The sequence below is a fragment of the Stegodyphus dumicola genome, chromosome 1 (assembly GCF_044657685.1).
Source record: "Stegodyphus dumicola isolate Sdum_Otavi_A_Nest chromosome 1, ASM4465768v1".
Classification (NCBI taxonomy): domain Eukaryota; kingdom Metazoa; phylum Arthropoda; class Arachnida; order Araneae; family Eresidae; genus Stegodyphus; species Stegodyphus dumicola.
The window spans coordinates 262,874,040-262,893,625 of NC_140768.1; the positions used below are offsets into that span (position 1 = coordinate 262,874,040).

General features: G+C 32.9%; 1 protein-coding gene and 1 long non-coding RNA gene across 2 annotated transcripts in view; one reads left to right on the plus strand and one right to left on the minus strand.

Annotated features, from left to right (window-relative positions):
* The window catches only part of LOC118192082 (uncharacterized), a 28,959-nt gene extending 15,959 nt beyond the window's left edge, over window positions 1–13,000 (plus strand). Inside the window, exon 2 of the long non-coding RNA XR_015044370.1 lies at window positions 12,439–13,000. This is a non-coding gene — a long non-coding RNA (uncharacterized LOC118192082). The remainder of the gene's footprint in view (window positions 1–12,438) is intronic.
* The window catches only part of LOC146999541 (uncharacterized), a 385,339-nt gene that overhangs the window by 105,837 nt on the left and 259,916 nt on the right, over window positions 1–19,586 (minus strand). The gene's annotated exons all lie outside the window — the stretch shown is intronic.

Here is a 19,586-nt window from a genome sequence, read left to right on the forward strand (position 1 = left end):
CGCTCAAATTGGAGAGCCTCCATTAACGCCCCCATATCGAAACTCCTACTCATCAAAAGACAAAAGAAAAAACGAGTTATTAATGACTTACTCTCTTTAACGAATCTGTTCGAATAACAAAGCAAACTGTTTGGGATCTGTTTTAGCGGAACATTCACCTTGAGTGCCCATGTCGCCAGTGCCATCGTTAAAACCACGGGGATGACTTCTAAAATTAAAAAGGCTACTTGACAGCTGCTACTTCAGACCTTACAGGTAAAAAACGAAGCTACACTAAAATCATTCAGCCTATCCTAACCTATGCGTCGCCTGCCTGGAGTGCCACTCCAAAACTAACCTAAAAAAGTCTCAGATCTTTTCAGCATAAAAATAACCATGAATGCCTGGTTCGTTAGGAATGAAATAATTTACAAAGATCTGAACATCGCCTGATTGTTGATACATCTGTAAATTTTGCAATGACTTCTTCAGTAAAGCCTTTTTAAACGACTTAGATGACTATGCCTATAATTTCAAATAAGAACACGTAGATATGGATTTCAATATTCGCTTCTACACCACCCACATTGTTCATGTGAGTACTGCAAGCAGCGTGTAAAAAGTAAGATTGCTTGTTTATTTGATGGCTGAATCATCAGTCCGCTCCCACCGGAAGTTTAAGATAATTGATCTATGAGTTATCGTTTTAGAATATGTGTAAGTTTCTTTTTTCTACTTTTTGCATGTGGCAACAAGACTAGTGGTTGATAGAATATTGTGTTTGTGACAACCAGTAGAATGGCTCGCGTACTTTGTATCGCATTTTCGCATCGCTGATTTCATATTTGGAAATAGTGTAATTAAATAAAGTTACAGGAAATACAGTCCATGTGTCGTGTGATTTTTGTCTACCAACCTGAAACATGTTACGTTTGTGCCACACGTATTCAGGCATACTTCTCTTCCTTTATTCACATCATTTTGACATTTCCCAATTTTAAGCAGTTTTTACTGCATAAAAATTTCTACGTTTTTAATCTTCGCAGCCAAAGAAATTTCTGCAGCCCTTCGCAATATAAACTTGAAATAGACACTACCTACATGTATTAGAATTTCATAAAATCATCAAGGCTTGGACCTCATTTAATTTTTAATTCCTTCATTCCTTGATGTTGAATTTCTCCGCAGGTATAGATAGAGATACCTATAGAGTTATCTCAACTGGAAGTTCATTAAAGTGCCAGGAACAGCGCATTAGTATTTTGCGCTGAAACTGGCAATACAAAGGTATCAGCTTGCGAATGAGCACCAGCAACCCGAAATACGAAACATAATTAACTTTTTAACAAAATAAATGTATTAAAATTAAACTTGACTATTTTAAATTAGTGTCTATACAAACGTAACATTTCCTTAATTGTTTACGTTTATGAAAACGATCCATCATTCATTTTTCACATTGATGTGGAAGGAAAAAATAGGATACTGCAAATGCACGGGGAAGAAAAATGAATCCATCGTTATTTGCGATCGGTACGCGACGTTTCTCGAAAGGCAATCACATTTATGGAGCTTTCGACTTTTTTGATGGATTGGTCTGTCGTTCTAGGAGCAAATGTCGTGAAGATTGCATTTACACTTGTCGGACTCATGTTGGTTGTTGCTTTAAACAAACCTTTCTTTCCCAGCGATTCCTAATGTGCATTATACCATCAATTGTCCCTCTAAAGGATATACAGAGTAGCGTCAAGAAATTGAAAAAAATATAAATATAATATTTTATGAAATTTCTGATGTTTAAATATCCGTTCAATTACTTAATGAAGCAACGAATTTATGTAAAAAGGAGACCTTGTCAGCCTTCTGTCTTATTTTCCTTAATTTGGGGATAAATATTATACAATTTGAGTCCCATTTAATGTAAGTTATTTTCATTCAAACGCCGTTATAAATAATGCTTAGTCAATTTTTCCGAAAGACATTTACAACCTACAAACAATTTACTTATTTCCATTACCCTATTCCTAGCTGAAAATAAAAACTCAGAAGACTATTTAGTAGAAGAAGAGGTATTTTGTACCTTTGAATCACGGAAATTCATCTTCTATCTATCTGTATATAAAGAAGAATGTCTGTGTGTTTGTGTGTTTGTTAGCGGTTAATTCAGTCAATACTATAGCTATCGTCATCAAACTTTCTACAATTCTTTTCTGAGTCCTGGGAAAGGTCAACGTGCACTTTTTTCCAAAAACAAAAAATAACTAAAATCAGAGATATTAATTAAAAACTCGGAAAAACGCAAATTTTTGCCCTCATTTTTCCGAATGGCAACAGTCTCGTACGCTGGAGAGAAAAATCTGCTTTGTTTCGAGAAGTCTTGCCACTGCTGGCTTTCAAATCGTAGAGTTTGTTAATAAAAATCTTTTAAGTTTTACAATGAAATAAAAATAGCATTGCCAAATATTAAATATATTATTCCCGATTCTAAAACTTCGTAGGAAGCTATTTCGACTATTCCCATCTTCGTACGACTTTAATCAGCCGAGATATTAATTAAAAACTCTGAAAACACTAACTACTCATTTTTCCGAGTGGCAGCAGTCTCGCACGTTGAAGATAAAAATGCTTTATTTCGAAAAGTGTTACTTTTGCTCGCTTTCAAATCGCAATTTCCTAATCAAAAATTTGTAAATTTAAAAAATCTCTCTATATAAAGAACAATGCCTGTTTGCGTTTTTTTTTGTTCACGTTATTGAAAGTGAAAAAAAATTAGACAGAAGTGTATGGAAGATCTATGAATTGCGCATTATCAAAACTGTTCTCTGAAAGTGGTGTACTTGGGCAGAATAAGCTCGGTGAATAAATGTAGGATAATCCTGCTAACTTCGTTATACTAAGGATTATGTCAGGAAAAATGTGCATTCACAGGCATGTAGGACGAATATATTTTGTATGTTAGGAAGGTATGCATAACTTAAGTCATTCTGATGAAAGAAATGTGAATAATACAAAACAAATGTATACTGTATTACGCTTGATCTACTTATTCTCGTTTGTTATCGAAATTATAATTAAAATGTTTTGGGCAAATTTACATAAGATCATTTACAAAATGAAATCCCTAGCACATAAAATATTAATTTTTTCGAATATCACCTGACTGAGAAGTGCTTTACCTCATGGATCACTCACTAACTTTCCATAAAAGCTGGAGTTCCATAGAGCGAGGGGACGGAGCGTGCAATCTCCACAGCTAGAAGTCTTCAGATCATGGAGGTTCTGTAACTACTCAAGGTTGTGGAAAGATATTTAGAGCCCTATTTTCGTTTTTTCAGAACTGCAGTTTACCCTCAGTTTGTAAGGATCTTATGTTTGACTAACGTTTATTTTGTTTTGAAACTTTACTGTCCTCTCTTATTTTCCACTTCGGTCAGAATAAACGCGTTAATCGGTTTATGAAAATTGTTCCTGCTAACGCTTAAGTATTTAAGTTGTGGCTTTTTTCCAAGAACAAAGTTAGATGGAGAGAGAGTGAATCGCCTTGCCACTGTACTTCACGCGAGCTTTCAATCAGCTGCTGTCCGCCTTTAAGGCAAGAGGTTTAATTCTCTTGATATCTAAGACGTATTGTAGTTTTCTGCAGTTTACGTTCTACATACGTAATAATCTGGAAGGCCAACCTTAGTAATAGTCATCTGTGTAAAGTATTCAAAGCTAGCTTTTATTTAAATTTAGTTAGTTAGTAGTTCTTATATTTTTACGTCCAGACCACAAGTGGTTGGTCTTTGTATCCCGAAGTGCGGGAACGCATGTAATGTCGTGGGGAATAAAGGGTAAAGTTAACCCTTCCTGCTTGTGTTGTCCATTCCACACATACTCGATCATAGCTTGAGTAAGCTCCCTGTTCCCATTCAGGATTATTAGATGTTTCCTAAACAGATTAGACGATCAACCAGTCCTGATAAGTTAATTTTACTGATAAGTTAATTTATTTATTTCTCTCTATTTATCTATCCATATCTATTTAAATATATATGTATATATAATTAAATTAAAATCAAAACAAAACAAAATTCAATTATTTTATTTAGTTTGGCTAAGCAGAAAAAGGAATGATTATTATTATTAGTTTTCAAATCTGCAAAAAAGTGAAAACAATCACTGCATCAGTTGACACCAGCGAAAAAACTTCAAAAATAAAATTCTGTGAAAATCCCTTACCCCGAAAAACAATCAAAGCGAGAGTAATTCCAAAACAAACAAACCCAAGCGGGATGAAAAAGATACCAGAACCAAAAAAATCACCTCAAACACGAACCTAACGAAAGAATAATTTAAAATATTAAATAAAAATAAATAAATAAAAGGGATTTTATATTTCTCGGAACATCATCGTAAGGGGGCAGTGTAATGATAAATGTAAAGGAGAAAGCATGTTTCTAAGCTAAAAAATGCACAATTCAGAAAATTAAATAAATTGTAATTGGGAAAAATAAGTTAAATTAAATTATCCATCTATCTGGTCTACCTACCTCATTTCTGACTCTTTTATATAATATACTACATTATATCAACCTATGTCGATGCAAAATTTCACTAACAGTTCTGTTGAATATTGATCAAATGCTAAAAGTTTTTTTTTTTATTTTTGTACACCAGTACATTTTTAAAATTTCAAGATTACGATACCTTCACTCTCATTGCACAGTGTGTATCGCCTTGAAATAACAATAATAATAATAATGAGTGAATTTTTCTTTGAATTTACCTGAAAACTATTACTGCAACTTACAGAGCTATTCTCGAAAAGAGAAATTAATTCTCAGAACCAGGCTTATAGTTTAAAAACTATTGAAATCTATGGATTTATTGAAATCAAAGCCGAGTATTAAACGTTACATTTGCATTTATTGGCTACGTTTTTAAGAAATAAAACTAGCCATATCAAATGAAAATTATAAGGCAGCAATAACAAGCCATAGCAAAATTTTTTTAGCCGTCCCAATATCTCCGGCTGTGTCAGGGTGCCGTCCTCGGTATATCGGAAGGAAAGAGAAAACCTATTTGCGTTGGCCGCCTTTACAAGGTCCATGTAACACTCTGAGTAGGGCCACCATAGCAATGCTTATGGCCACAAAATTTTCATTGTTTCGTATCACGAAGTAAGGCATTTTACGAAATCAGGCAGGTTTATTTTAAATGTGCTTTTCGAACAAATTGCTGGAACAGTGAGGTCGTGTAATAAAAAAATTATGATAAAAGGAAAAGCATACTCTTCCTGGCCTTCTGCTCTCATGTATTCTCTAACACAAAAGTTTAAGAAATTTTTAAGACGTTTTGAAAGCAAAATAGTAGCAAAATTTTGCTACTACTTCATCATATACGAATACTTGTTCATCATATACGAATTTCTTAAGGCACATTTCCTATGGTGTTGTAAAAGACAATGATCATTATTTTGGATGGTAAGTTTAAATGATGAATTCTTTTGTCTTCCCGGATTCCCACTCATTATTTTATCGTTTTGACTCAGGGTCAAACCTGTTTATCAGTGTCGTATGTTCTGTAACCAAGAAGATAGCAGCAGTCAGGTCCTTGCAGACGTAATGCGGCACATGTCCAGTAGGTTCATTTTATCCCTACACTTAAATAGCAACTTTAAAGCATGAAATTCTAAACTTTGTCAAGAAGTGTTCATCAGAAACTTTTTTTTTCTTTCCAGGTTCTTAATAGCTGGATAAAGCGTTTATCTCTCTCCTCATATAATATTTGTGATTTTTCAAACTGATGACGTAATAGAATGAAATGTACGTTAATTTCCTTTATTGTAAATCATACGAAGGTGGCAATGCTCTTATATTTGGTAGGATAATTCTCAAATTTACAATTTGTTTATTCCCCCCTCCCTCCAGTGGCAGGCGTTAGTCGTTACAGGCTTTGGCCAATACTAAGGCCGGAAGCGATGGAAGCATCTAATAGGTGGGCCACCTTTGCCTCCTATGAAGGGACAGATAATTTACATTCATGCCTTCTCTAGAATTCGAACCCGGGCCTTTCGGACAATAAGTATCGCTAACCACTTTCCCGTCTGGACGGCTTATACTTAATATAACTTCAATGATTTATCACTAGTTTGGGTTCTAATAAGAGAGCAAAAAAGTATTTCAAAGGGTATAAAATTGGTTATGAAGACTCCTATTCCATGGTAACGTTACTAACTTATACCTATCATTAAATTCTGTCGTTTAAATTCTGGCTTCTCTCCGCAGTCACAGAGAGCATTTCACATCTATTACCAAGTTTCACGTGAATCATCACCACGTTTCAAACGAACCATAGCGCTAACTCCGAACTTGATTCCCGGCCGCCCAACTCTTCGTCGGCACGAATCATTTATTCTTATTCCCTCTCATTAACGCTAGACGACAAAATAATGCACAAGACCTGTGTTTTTTTACCCGTCATAGCTGCAGATTCTCCATCCCATCGTTATGTTTATTTTGAACCAAAGGTTTGGTTTCCTTCATTTCTCTTCACCAGTTCTCGGGAGAACCCTGCCAATTGTTTTTTTCACCCTTTTTTTCCTACAACCCATCTAGCATCTGACTGTCTCAGACATGAAAAGAACGGAAGAGTAATAAACATTTCATATATTTTTTAGAATTTGGAACAAGGACTGCGGTTGGCATATTGTTTGTGGAACGAGGTATACAAAAAGAAACACGATTGTGGTAACCTTGAACTGCTTGTTTTCTTTTATTCTTTTGTGGGCTTAAAGAAGGGGTAAGAACTACTCAATTTAAATGTTTGTTCTCCTTTTAGATCTAAAGGGTAATTAACAATAGCCTACTTAATTTGTCTTAGTTACACAGAAGAAGAAAAATGGGCTTTTGCAATCTAAATGAAGCTGTGAAATGTACACGTAGTAAATCTGAGTTTACATATAAGGTGCATGTGCGTTCATAATGTATTGCTGTGTTTAGAAGTAGGTAATATATCTTTTTCTTACTTTGAATTTAATTTATATGTTAAATGCAAAGAAAGTTATTTGCGATATTTTTATCGACTTGCATGTTAACTAAACTTCGAATTATGTCATGTTTAGCTGGGGACAGACTTTACTAATAAGAATCTTGCACAGAAATTTTTCTCCGCGAATATGCTCAAATAAACGTCCTTCGAACTCATCTCTGAAATTCTTTAATGCTAACAGATGCAATTTTGAAAGGAAGTGCTGACACGAAATACTATAGCTATATATCCAGCATAATGATTGGAATAAATACTTAAAAGTGTCAGTTTAAAGCTACTTAAAAGAAACTTCTTAAAAACTATTAAAAAAAAAGGGTATTTTACATCTTTTTCCTTAATTTATCATCTTGGGCATTTCAAACCTAAATACATTGCATTTTTTTTAAATCAGCAATATTCACTTTATTTTTTAAAATCAAAATTAGAAAATCGATTTTTAGAAGATCAGTTCGAACTTAAATATTACTTGGTAGAATGTAAAATTGACTATATTTGTTAGAAAATATTATCATTGAAAATAGAAAAAATCATCTGTGAGAGAAAATAAATGGTAATAAGGAAGAAAAGAGTAAAAAAATAATTTAAAATTAAACGAAATAAATGCGATATGAAGAAAAAATTTTTTTAACAACAGTGTTTCCAAACTTATTACCTTTATTATATATTTATATTTGAAATAACTGGAACCCCCAACAGTTGGCGAGTGGTTAAGATCGCTGAATACTGTTAGTTGGACCGGTTTCGAACACATAGTTATTCATCGTTTTTATTCCTCATGTGTGATGTGATTACGAGACAGTTTACCTTAGAAGATTCCCCACAAAGGCGTACCTCCCTCTTTGCCAAATGCCACGTTTGCTTAGTCATATCCAAATAACTTTTAAATAATCTTGCAATAAGTGGATGAAAGATCTCATTGTATCTATTCCAATGTGGGCGGGGGTTCGAATCCCTCTTCCGACACCGAAAATTCTTACATGCGTACGGGTTCGTAATAGATTGAATGCACGCAGAACCGAAGATAGCTTGATAAAATTTATTTCCTCCAAAGAAACACTTTACAGATCTAGAACTTTCCACAAAAGCACTCCTACAGTTGTTCTCGGTATCACAGAGCACAATTAATAATTACATTTCAAACTACTAAGAACGCTAAACACAACGCAATGCAAAGCGTATCTAACAGGCAAGGCTCTCGCGGAGATCTCTCAATACCCAGAAGTCAGCTCTGAACTAAAACTGAGAACTGATGCTCTCTCCGGGATTAGTTTTCTCCCCACAGCAGAGAAATCTCTAGCACCTTCCATTTCCCAAAATTACTTGAACGAAAATACGGTTAAAGTTACATCAAAGGGCTGAATACGGTTACAGTTACATACAGGAATCCCTTCTCGGCCTTTTGTCTAAGATCAAAGTGTAGCATAGTTATATATAGGGACTAGTTATGATTATTAAATTACAGTTACACAAAGACTGCACCCAAATGGTCTGCAAGTCTAGCGACTTCTGGAGATTTCTCGCCAAATTTGGCGACACAAATTAGTTGCCAAAACCTTCGCAGAGTTAGCGATATTTCGCCGATGTACAGAGAGACAGCCATTTACCTCAATGATAAATAGCCTTGCTCCTGTAATCTTATATTTTTAACAAAGCTTCGTGTCTTCAGACTTTTCATGATACGCTATACACAAGATACTACAATTTCACATATGATTTCACTAAAATTATTTATATATAATAAAAAATTCATAGCACTTGCAATAAGTGGATTAAAGATCTCGTAGTTATGTATTCCAATTACTTGTACTTATTCTGTTGCAGAAGGTAGCTGTTCTAAATTTCTTTAACAAATAAAATTAACTCATAATAATCTTTTTGAATAAACTTCACAAAATTGCTTCCACGAGAAGAATGTGAATCTTTACTACAAATTATAAAATACTTCCTAACCCTAAATATACCTCGAAATGTGTCATTAAAGCTAAAATTAGAACTCTGATTTATTAAGACCGCGACGCTGAATGTTTCGAATAATTCCAACCGCAAGAAGGGATCATAGAAAAGACAGAGAATTGTTTCTGATAAAAATAGAATGAATCGCGTGTTTTATGGTTTTACAAAGTACAGTCCTGACTTTTTCCAGAACACTTTTTTAACGTACATATATACAACTACCATTCCAGTATTTTATGAAGAATAAGTCTTGCACTGGACTTAATTTGTAAGCAAATACAGAGATAATTTTTACCGAAAACTATATAATAATTGCAGTAATTAAACTGTAAAATGCAATAATCACATTTTACAGTTAAATTAGTTTTGAAAGTGTAAGAAAGGGTTTCTACTCTTTAATTTCTTTATTTGCAGTCTGTCCTAAAACACAGCGTGTTCGGTTTAGTTATAATGTTAATAACTAAAGAATTTAGAGGACTCCCCCGATATTCAAAACCTAAAATTTATTGATTTCGGAAAATGTCTTTTTTTAAATTATTACTTTCTATATTTAAGTTTTTTCTCTTAATGAATTTGATAAAGAAAGATTTAATTAATGCATTATAATTATAAAATGAGAACACTGTGTAATTTAAATTATTAAGCCTCCGATTCTCTAACGAATCGAATAAGGGAACGCCTGAAACTCGCTGTGGTATGAATTGCATGGGAATGGGAATGCGAGAATTAATAAGTAGAGAATAAATTCAAAGTTGTAGCTGGATTTTGAGACTTGGCGATAAGTTTAAACGAAGTTAAATAATAAGATGTGGGCACCACATGATTTCCTTGTACGGCCTGTTAAATTATACACATTTTTTCCCTGCGTTTCATTTAAACTCACTTCCTCGAATTTCATTAGAGATATATTTTTCATTCAATTAATTCAGTTTTCGCCAAATTACATAAAAAACTCAAATAATCTTCATTACAAATTGTAAACTACAGAAAAACATAAAACACCAAATGCAGTTAATACAGTTAAATTTTTTTTTTCAATTAAAATAGAGTTTCTACGCAAAAACAAGCAATTACGCCAACGTGAAAAAAGACAGACGTCTTGGTGCTCAGAACTGAAAGTTTACATTTTGTCTCACTCGGCAATAAGACACTGAAGGTGCAGAAACTGACTTAATTTGCTATTCTACTAAAGAGTTTCAAATGTAAACAAATGGCGGCTACGTTAGGATTAGTAGAAACAACTTTTAAATTGTTGATAATTATACAACTATTGCATGCAGAATAATTAAAGGCATAAAAAAACTTAAGCAGAACATAATAACAACATAATTAAATTACATTCAAAGCAAAAAATGCGCAACTTACGAATATATAAGAATTAAAAAACTGAGCTCACCGACCCGGGTAAAACAAAAGAGTGGGTATACGTTTATATACTTTGGTGCTCCCGATTGCAACTAAAAAGTGAGTTGCAATACTGAATGTTATAAGAGTCCCATGTACAAAATTTCAACGTTTTGAGGCTATTCTTTTTTGAGTTATGCGAGATACATACATACGTACGTATAGACGTCACAAAAAGTCTCTTCTGAATCCATTCTAAAACCATTTTACAATTATTTTTGTGAAAAAAGTACTTTATTAAATTCATACGTACAGATGACGCGCAAAAAGATCGCTCAAATGGATTTAAGAGCGGTCAAAATGGGTATTTTCATTGAAATATTATACACGAAATTTTTCGCTATTACAATACTTCCTTTACTTTGTACAAGGAAGTAATAATATTAAAGATTAAACAAAGGTGGATCAGTTATTGAATTGTCTTATTTTACAGCATAGCTTTTGCTCAACAATGAACAGTAATATATATCTACTCATGGAATTAATAAAAAACTTCACTGTGCACAACGTTTCGGGTAAAAACATTGTTAAACTTTCTTAAAGATTAATACACATATAATACACATGTACAATACCTTAAACTAAATATAAACTTGAGAATATAAAACTCTCCTTTGCTTTAACTAAAACATAATATTATACATCTGAATCAGGAGTAAACAAAAAATATTCACTTCTCCCAGCAGATAGAGAAATTGTCCATGCTTTCACTTTGTGGGAGAAGGAAAATCCCCTTGATTTTGATCAGCTGAATTACGTCCCCGGCACAAACACATTCACTTTTTCTAATACAATAGGCTCAAACAGATGTAAAGGTTGTATTTTATATCCAACTAATAGTTAATATTTTTGAAACGCTTTCCTAATGTTTTCTTCAATTTTGAAAGAAATGACCATTCCCTCCAGGAAATGAAAATTGGGAAATTGGGAAAAAAGAAGAAATCCCGAAAGTATGATTGGTTATTATTGTTATTTGGTGTCAGTGAGATCTTGCTGCTTATGTTAACAATTCTTGAAATTAGGAGTAAAAATTATGAAGTTGATCGTTTTTAAAGGGCTTTAGTTCTAAATGTTCAGTATTGCTGAAGAAATAAGCTACTCATCCTAAAATATATCGATAAAGAATTAGATGTTAAACCACTACAAATAACTTGTTAAAATATTAAAAATAACATAATTCGACGATGCAGCTCTACCTTGTAATTTTATAAAATTATTAATGCTTTTATTTTCTAAAGATTTCTGAAAATCAGTTCTTCTTGGAACAGAAACATGAAATTTTATATGAATAGATATGCACAGAACATTAATTTGCATATGTATTTGTTCATTTACTTTCATTCAGTTCATTTGTATCTGTATTAAAGATGAATATTAACACGTTCACATAGTGTTTACTTATATTTTTAAAAGCAAAGGCGAAATAAAATACAATTAAAAAGATTTTTATATTATAAGCGTTTATTTAAAATGGATATGATAATAAATGCCCATGGATCCCAAGACAAATTAAAAAAGATAATGGCTTATACATTTGGCAATGCGATTAATTTAATAGATTTAGTTATTTAGTCGTCCCACCTTTTTATTATTCGCGATATAATGAATTCCGTAAATAAAACTTTTTACTTTATTATCCTCATTAAAATATATGATAAATTATTTTTCTCTTTAATAGTTCATTAATTATTTTATCTATTTTAAATAAAAGCTTGATATACAAAACCTTTCTTTTAATTGTATTTTATTTTCTGTTTTTTTAGTCTTAGTTGCACGTTATCAGTGATGGAAGTTTTAGTCATTATCAAAACATAAGCAACAAATCATAAGAAAATAACTGAACGTCATTCAAAAAATGAAGAAATCACTTTGAAGGCTCAGTTTTGGAAACCGTATGTAATAGCAATGTTACTTAATGAACATTTTACTTAAAAGATAAAATTGGAAAACGTATATCATCAATTCATCATTAAGTGCGCCAAGATGGAGCCTCAAATATTATATTTTATATTTTCAGAAATCTTTCAGATTGTTTTCTTAATCTCTATTAATTTTAATTTATTTTCCTAGAGCTACCGAGGAAATGTATAAGGAGCCGTCAGGTTTCCGTGCAGTACAGATTGGGAACTGCTGCTCTAGAGTTGAAGCCAGCTGTATATGACACGACAGATGATACTTGAATTATAGTTACTTATATATCTCAAAATTCGGAAAAGAAACTGTATTCTACAATGACTGGTACAATGGTTGAAGAAAATGCAAAACGCGAAAAACTTGAGTTCAGAAATTTATCTGTGGCAACAAATAAACCGTTAATAGAGGGTGGGTGGTATTATAATCTCCAACTGACGAAAATCACTGATGAATTAATTCCCTGGCGCAAAAATTGATGGGATGTAGCATAATATCTCTAAAACTAACACTTAATAGTCATTGGCACACATATAAGCTGTAAGAGTTGATTATTTTTACAAGCACTATTTCTTTCAGGTAAACAGGAAAATGAAAAATTGTCATTGCAAACAATAAACTGTTAAAAAAGGAATAATGTTTTTAAAATCAAAAAGATCTTGATTGTATTTGCAGAACGTAAATGGGACAGTCATAAGTAATAAAGAAAAGTGATGGTATGCTTTTGTGCTAGAATGTTCTTTTTCTTAGATAATTTTTCTTTTTCTTAGATAATTTTTCTTTTTCTCTGAATTTTTCTTTTTCTCATAATTTTTCTAATTTTCGGATATTGTCTTCCTAAGACCGCCCTTAACTTATTAATTTATTGAATCCGGATTGGATTCCTGGAAAAGAGCTAGCAGCATGAAATTTTTATGTGCCCATCAGAGGACAAGAGGTAAAATTTCTGAATATTGATATTTCGACTCGCAATACCAGTGTCAGCAAACGGGCTGGCTGCATGAGAAGTTTAGTGGATTTTCCTATTTATATCATAAATAGGAATCAATTATCCTTAAAATGTCATCCAGAAGACATGTCTCCTCTTAAGCAGATACCTTTCACGTGCTTTGGCAGATGTCAAATATCTAATGCAATCTAATCGAAATTTTCGATGTATTTGCTTTATATAACGTAAATAAAAACCAGTTGTCTGTAGAATGACTTTTTACGAAGCCATCACGCCTGAGGCAACTCTCGCTTTCTTTGCCATAGTCAATTATTTGACTAACTAAATTATCTACTCGTCCCCACAAAACTGTGATTCATTATATGGTGCAACTGTTCTTTCAACAGCTCTTGATTGATAAATTATGAAATCTCACTTATTATTCGTCTTAGCATTAGGTATAATTCAACATTCTTTATCCTTTTAGAAAATAGATTAGCCTCGAGTTATAATGAACGAAAATCGCATTCCATTGCTGCGATAAGCATTGCCAAGGCGTTAAACCTAACATGGCGGCTATTAAAGATTCTAAAGAGTGAAACGAGACAAAAGAAAAGCAATTAAAAAAAAGGGGGAAACAATAGGTTCCTTGCCTGATAATTTCTTCTGTTGATGATGTGATGGGCTCTTTTCTTTAATTACAGGAAGAAGGCGGGAATTATCCCGACTATGCCAAGGTACTAATTTCTTTCGGCGTAAAAATACATCACAAGCGTTCAAAGCGGTTGCCAAAAACCTACATCGAACAATTAATAAAACTTTCGGACGCATAGTGTGACAGATAAGTTAACGAAATTTTTCGAGAATTAAAAGAGAAAAAAAGAGTAATTCCTTTTTTATCAGATCGCAATATAAAAACAACACCTGGTTGTTTTCCTGGCCACAATGTCCAATTAGTTGATATTTTTATCAAAATGAAATGGTAAGAGTGTTATAAAAAAAAGAATGTTCTTCCAGAGCGAAAAAAATCCTTAAAGGCAAAATTTCGTCTTGTGCCAAAAAGCGGAAATTCCAAGCATCTCTTTATTGCTATTTTCAGCTTCGAAGAAAAAGCGGTTAAAAACGCTGAAGATCATTTTATCCTGTTTTCGGATCGTTCCCATCGTGAATTTAGAAAAAATAAGCACAGCGGTTTTAAATTAATAGCCAACTGTTAATCATTCATTTATATTTCGCTTTAAAAAAAATCTCGTTTAAAAGAGTTAGCAATTCGTCGCATAGAAGCACGTTTCGGAGTTAAATTAGCGTTCTCAAGTACTTCTAAAAGATTTATAGAGACCACCTTTTTGGCACAGTTATAAACAAAAATAATACGAGAAAACTGGCAGTTTAAAATAGCGTAAATTAAAAAATAAATCTTAACTTCGTCACAAAATTTTCACATTCTTATATTTTAAGCGGAATTTTATATTTTAATGACATAGTTTTTTTTAACCTTAATTTTCTATCTATGGATGGTGACGATAACAGTTGTTGGCAAAGGAAGAAGCGATATTTGCTAAGCACGAGGAATGTTATTTAGAGAGTTTTTCTCATATGTCTTTTAACGCATTTTATAAAATTAACGTGTATTTAATTTATTTAATACTTCTTAAAATTTCCTTTCTAACTTGTTTTTCCACTTTCTGTTAAATACAGCAAAATGCTCATAATAAATCTTTTTGCATTTCGCCATTCCTGAATTAATGGTTGTCTCATGCTTCTCATATAACGCTGGTATTGCACGCACTTACATAAAGCCAAAAGTGAAAATAAAATATATTGTCCAATAGTATTCAAATCAAAATTTCTAATAATCTATAAAACTATAGCTGTGTTGTTGTGGTTTATCTCACTTGTCTGACCGTAACATCAGAACAAATTCATCGTGGTGTAGAGTTCCTCACTTTGTAAATGCTAATTTGCAGTTGAACGTGAAGAATCTTAATCACTAGTAATCGCTTGAGTTCGTGTAGATGAAGCAACAAGCAAAAAGGGTAAGATAAACCTTTATTATTCAGATAAAAGTTAACAGAACTCCGTCTTAGAGTTTTACAATAAAACCGAACACTCGGGCTTTGAACTTAAGAATATTAAGAACTAAACTAAACTTAACTAAAGAGATATAGCCGAAGCTATCCAAGTTTTAATGCAGTGAGCCGCTTAAAGACGAGATGACTGCGAAGCTATCAAGGGCCTGAGTACAACCGAGCGTAATAACAGCTTTGCGAGAGAGTAGCCAAAAAGGCAGACGCGCGCTAATCAGACTTTCTGAATTTCTCTAACTCAGCAAGTAGAACTTCGCGATTAAATACAGCTCTTCCTCATTATATATTCAGACGTGATTCCAAAACTACGTTCTAGCCGGAAGTAGTAAGTTGAAGTTAAGAATTTGACAGGTAAGGAACTTAAAATTTAACTGTTAATAAAATTAACATAATCCTTACAATGGTAAGGAGAGCAAGATTGCGTTGGCAAGAACTTGAGCACCATACAGGTGACAAGGCGACTTTGCTCAATTCCGACCCCAATTTTAAACTAAGGAACCTCCACCCACCTCACAAAAGGAATTTGAGCTTGCTGCATAAAGTGCCCCCATGCCGCACAGACACTATACATTTACAAACATTTATGCCTTCTCGTGGATTTGAACCCGGGTTCTTCTGTACAGCAGTCAGCTTCGCTATCCATTATCCCGTTTGGGTGGCACAAAAAGCTATGTTATGTTCCTCTACTGAGAAATGAACCTTCACCGTTTCTTAATCTATAGCGGTAACATAATCTGACTGCTCTAATGCATGCTTTCATCTAATATAGCCTAGATCAGGCCTTAGCAACCTATGACCCATTTCATAATTTCAAGTGATTCATTTGAATTCCGAAAATACAATGCATTATGCAAAAACAGCATAAATATGAAACTAGCACTTGAATAATACATTGAAAATAAACCAAAAATAAATAATAAAAATGACATTTTTATTTAGTTATAAACAGTAGCAAACATACATTTTTATTTTTTAAAAATATCCATAATCCAAATTAACCGACAATAATAAAGCTGTATTATGTCCCTAGACTGAAAATTGAAACAATTCAATTGCTTCTTAATCTCTCGCGGCAATGGCATGGCAAAGCCAAATAAAATAACAAAGCCAATTTTATGAAATTATGGATAGAATGTCCATAATCCATAATAAAAAATTGGTTTTGCCATTTTGCCTTTATTCGGTTAAACTTAATGAGAGCAATTATTTTCACACGTAAAATTTATTTTAAGTAAGAACAGAAGCAGCTTAACTAACGAAAATTCAGATGCTTGCATTCGTCTTAAGATGATTAACTATACGCCATACTTCACTAAACTGACGTCACAAGTTTAGCATTAGGCGAGCCATTGATGTTGAAGAGAAACATAAAGTTCATTTAGTTATGTTTGTTTTTATAATAATTAGAATTATATTTTTTACTTTTATGTTTAAAGCGTATTGTAATGATTTTCGCAATAAAATGTATCTTATTATGCGCCAAGAATGACTGTTCTAAAATGAAAATACACTGATCCGAAGCGTCTTCTTAATACACACGTTTTGGTTGGTTTTGACCCGCAGCCGAAAAAGGTTGCAGAAGCCTAGTTCAGAACATCACTTCTTCCCTTTGCCTAACTACAGATGTTGCCCACTTTATGAAATTTTGCAGCAACGAACACATTTATTCTCAAAGAGCGAAATTTCTTCGAAGTCGAAAAAAAAAATTAAGACGAGCAAGATGCCATGCAGTGCTGTCGTCTTATTTACACCGAAAGAAAAAGAAAAATCATGTCTTTCATTGCTTCACTGCTTCACTCAGCTTTTCATTCGATTTATTATTCTATGAATTATGCCTTGAGGAAAATAATTTGAATATGATACTATCAGGTTCAGTGTTCCTCCTTACTTGCTTGGGGAACATTAAATGACCTGACTCGGAACAGGGAGCTTACTAAAGTTATGTTCAATAAATGTGGGAAGTAGACAAGATACACAGGAAGGGTATACGAAACCCTTTATTTTTCTCTCTTTACAATGATTTCCGGACTTCAGAATACAGAAACCAACCACTTGTGGTCTGAACGTAAGAATATAAAAATATTAACTAAATTCTAACTAAACTAACTTTGGATTAATAAACAAGTGTCGACTTGAAGATTGGCCGTATATTAACAGAAAGGCCGTATGTAGTACAGAGAACTGTTAACACTACGATACGTTTAAAATTATCAAGAGGATTAAACCTCTGGCCTTGAAGACAACCAGCAACCGAGTAAAACTGCAATGGCAAGCGGCCCGCTCCTAATCACTCCTTCCTCTCTCTTGCTTGGCGAAAAGCCACAACTTAAGTAGTTGGCATTCGCAAGACAAATTTGCATAAATAAGTTAAAGCTTTTAATTCTGGCCGGAAGTAGAAAATAAGAAGTGATAGTAAAGATTTAAAATAAAATAAACGTTAGTAAAACTTAAGATCCTTACAATACATGTTAAGAAAGATGAGATTTGAAAGCTAAGAATTTACAGAGAAGATGTAGAATACAAGATCTTCTAAACGAGATTTAAGGATTTTAAGAAATAAAATTGTAAATTTTATGTTGTATATTTGTAGTATGTGTGTATTTATAAAATAAAAAGTATGCGAATCCAAATTCTAACTTTTTTAATAGTTCTTTTATCTTGTTTTTAATTTGCGTATTTCCTTTTCCATCCTTTACATGGCGCTAGATAACGCATATTCGGTAGTGAAAGTCAAATTGCAAATTAAAGTTTTTCTTTTCAATTAAGTTTCCATTTGCTTTCGGCTCGGCTAGACTGCTACTTACTATCTTAAAAATGTGTCAGATGTTCTGGAGCAGGCCCGTTAGTTGTGGCCAATTTAACATTGGATTAGTGTGTTAGCTTATGGAAATGCTCGGTCAACTGAAATAAAAAAGAATGTTATTTTAATCCGCCACAATTGCAAGCTTCTACTATGCTGCGCTTCAACATCTATCATCAACTTATCTTAATTATTACATATATAATCTTTTAGGTTTCATATATGTAAAATATTAATTGTGAATTTTAGAACCAACTGCCTTATTAATTCATAAATTTTAATTAAACGCGTTTCCTCTTTGAGGATACGTTTTGCACCATTTTACATCACTCTGCAGCATGTTACGTCAAACCTTCCCTGCAGTAGCCGCAATACGAAATGTATTCCACGATCGCTGCTCAAGATTGAAACAAAGACTTTCCCAGCTTATAAATACGACTGCGGTTGGTAGGCATCACATTTTTGCTGCGAGCTTTGACAAGGAAAGTCACATCTTTTCGCTAAGCTTTTTTTTCTATTATTTAAAATGTAAACTGCGTATATATAAATTGTGGGGAGCTTTTAGCATCCCTAATGTTAACCTATTTAAGCAAAAAATTTATTTCTGAGTAACTCTTCCTGTTCAAAACAAAAATGATGTTTTAGCAATTAAGCCAGTAGAGAGTTTCGCTCAAATCAGATCTAAGCAGCAATTTTTCTCGGTTATGAATAAAAGGTTAATTGGTTTCATCTTTCGCAAAAACTACAACATGACACACACACACACACACACACACACACACACACACATATATATATATAATAAAAGGACTTTGCAATATTGTAGAAAGTAGAGGGTTGAATCCGTAATGAAGAGAAAGAATTTTGATGGCGTAGAATGCTAAAATGTCGATCTACAGTTGAATAGCAGGAATATTAAATCTTCATTTTATTTCAATAAACATATTATGGCCACAAAAAAATTACCAAATTATTTGTGCTTATTTCAAAATGTTTACATTTTTGATAATTTTGCAATAAGAAGGAAGCAGCAGACATCAGTCCAGCTAGGATGAAGAAGAAAAAGCGAGTGCATTATGTTCAAGATGAAATCTTAATTCAGACTGAGTTAGGTTTGGTTTCCAATGCATTTTGATCGGATAGTCAATCCTGTTGTAAAGTTATTATTGGCTGTTTGAGTCGTATGACATGGATTAGTCTCGGAATGATGCAATGCAAAGAGAGATTACATTTTAAGAGAAGGAAAATTAATTTACGCTGCTAATTTAAATTATAATTTATATTTTACATATTCTTTACTTTTCTCTATTTTTCTTACATTCACACAAAATGTTTAGCAGAATTTAGTGGATTCAACAAAACATGTGTGATCATTAAATAAGCGTATGAGTCTGTATGACTTTCAGGCAAGCAAGATACAATTTATTAAAGATTTAAAAATTGCACAAAATTCAATTTAAAATTAATTTTGAATTCTAACTTTTTTTGTCTA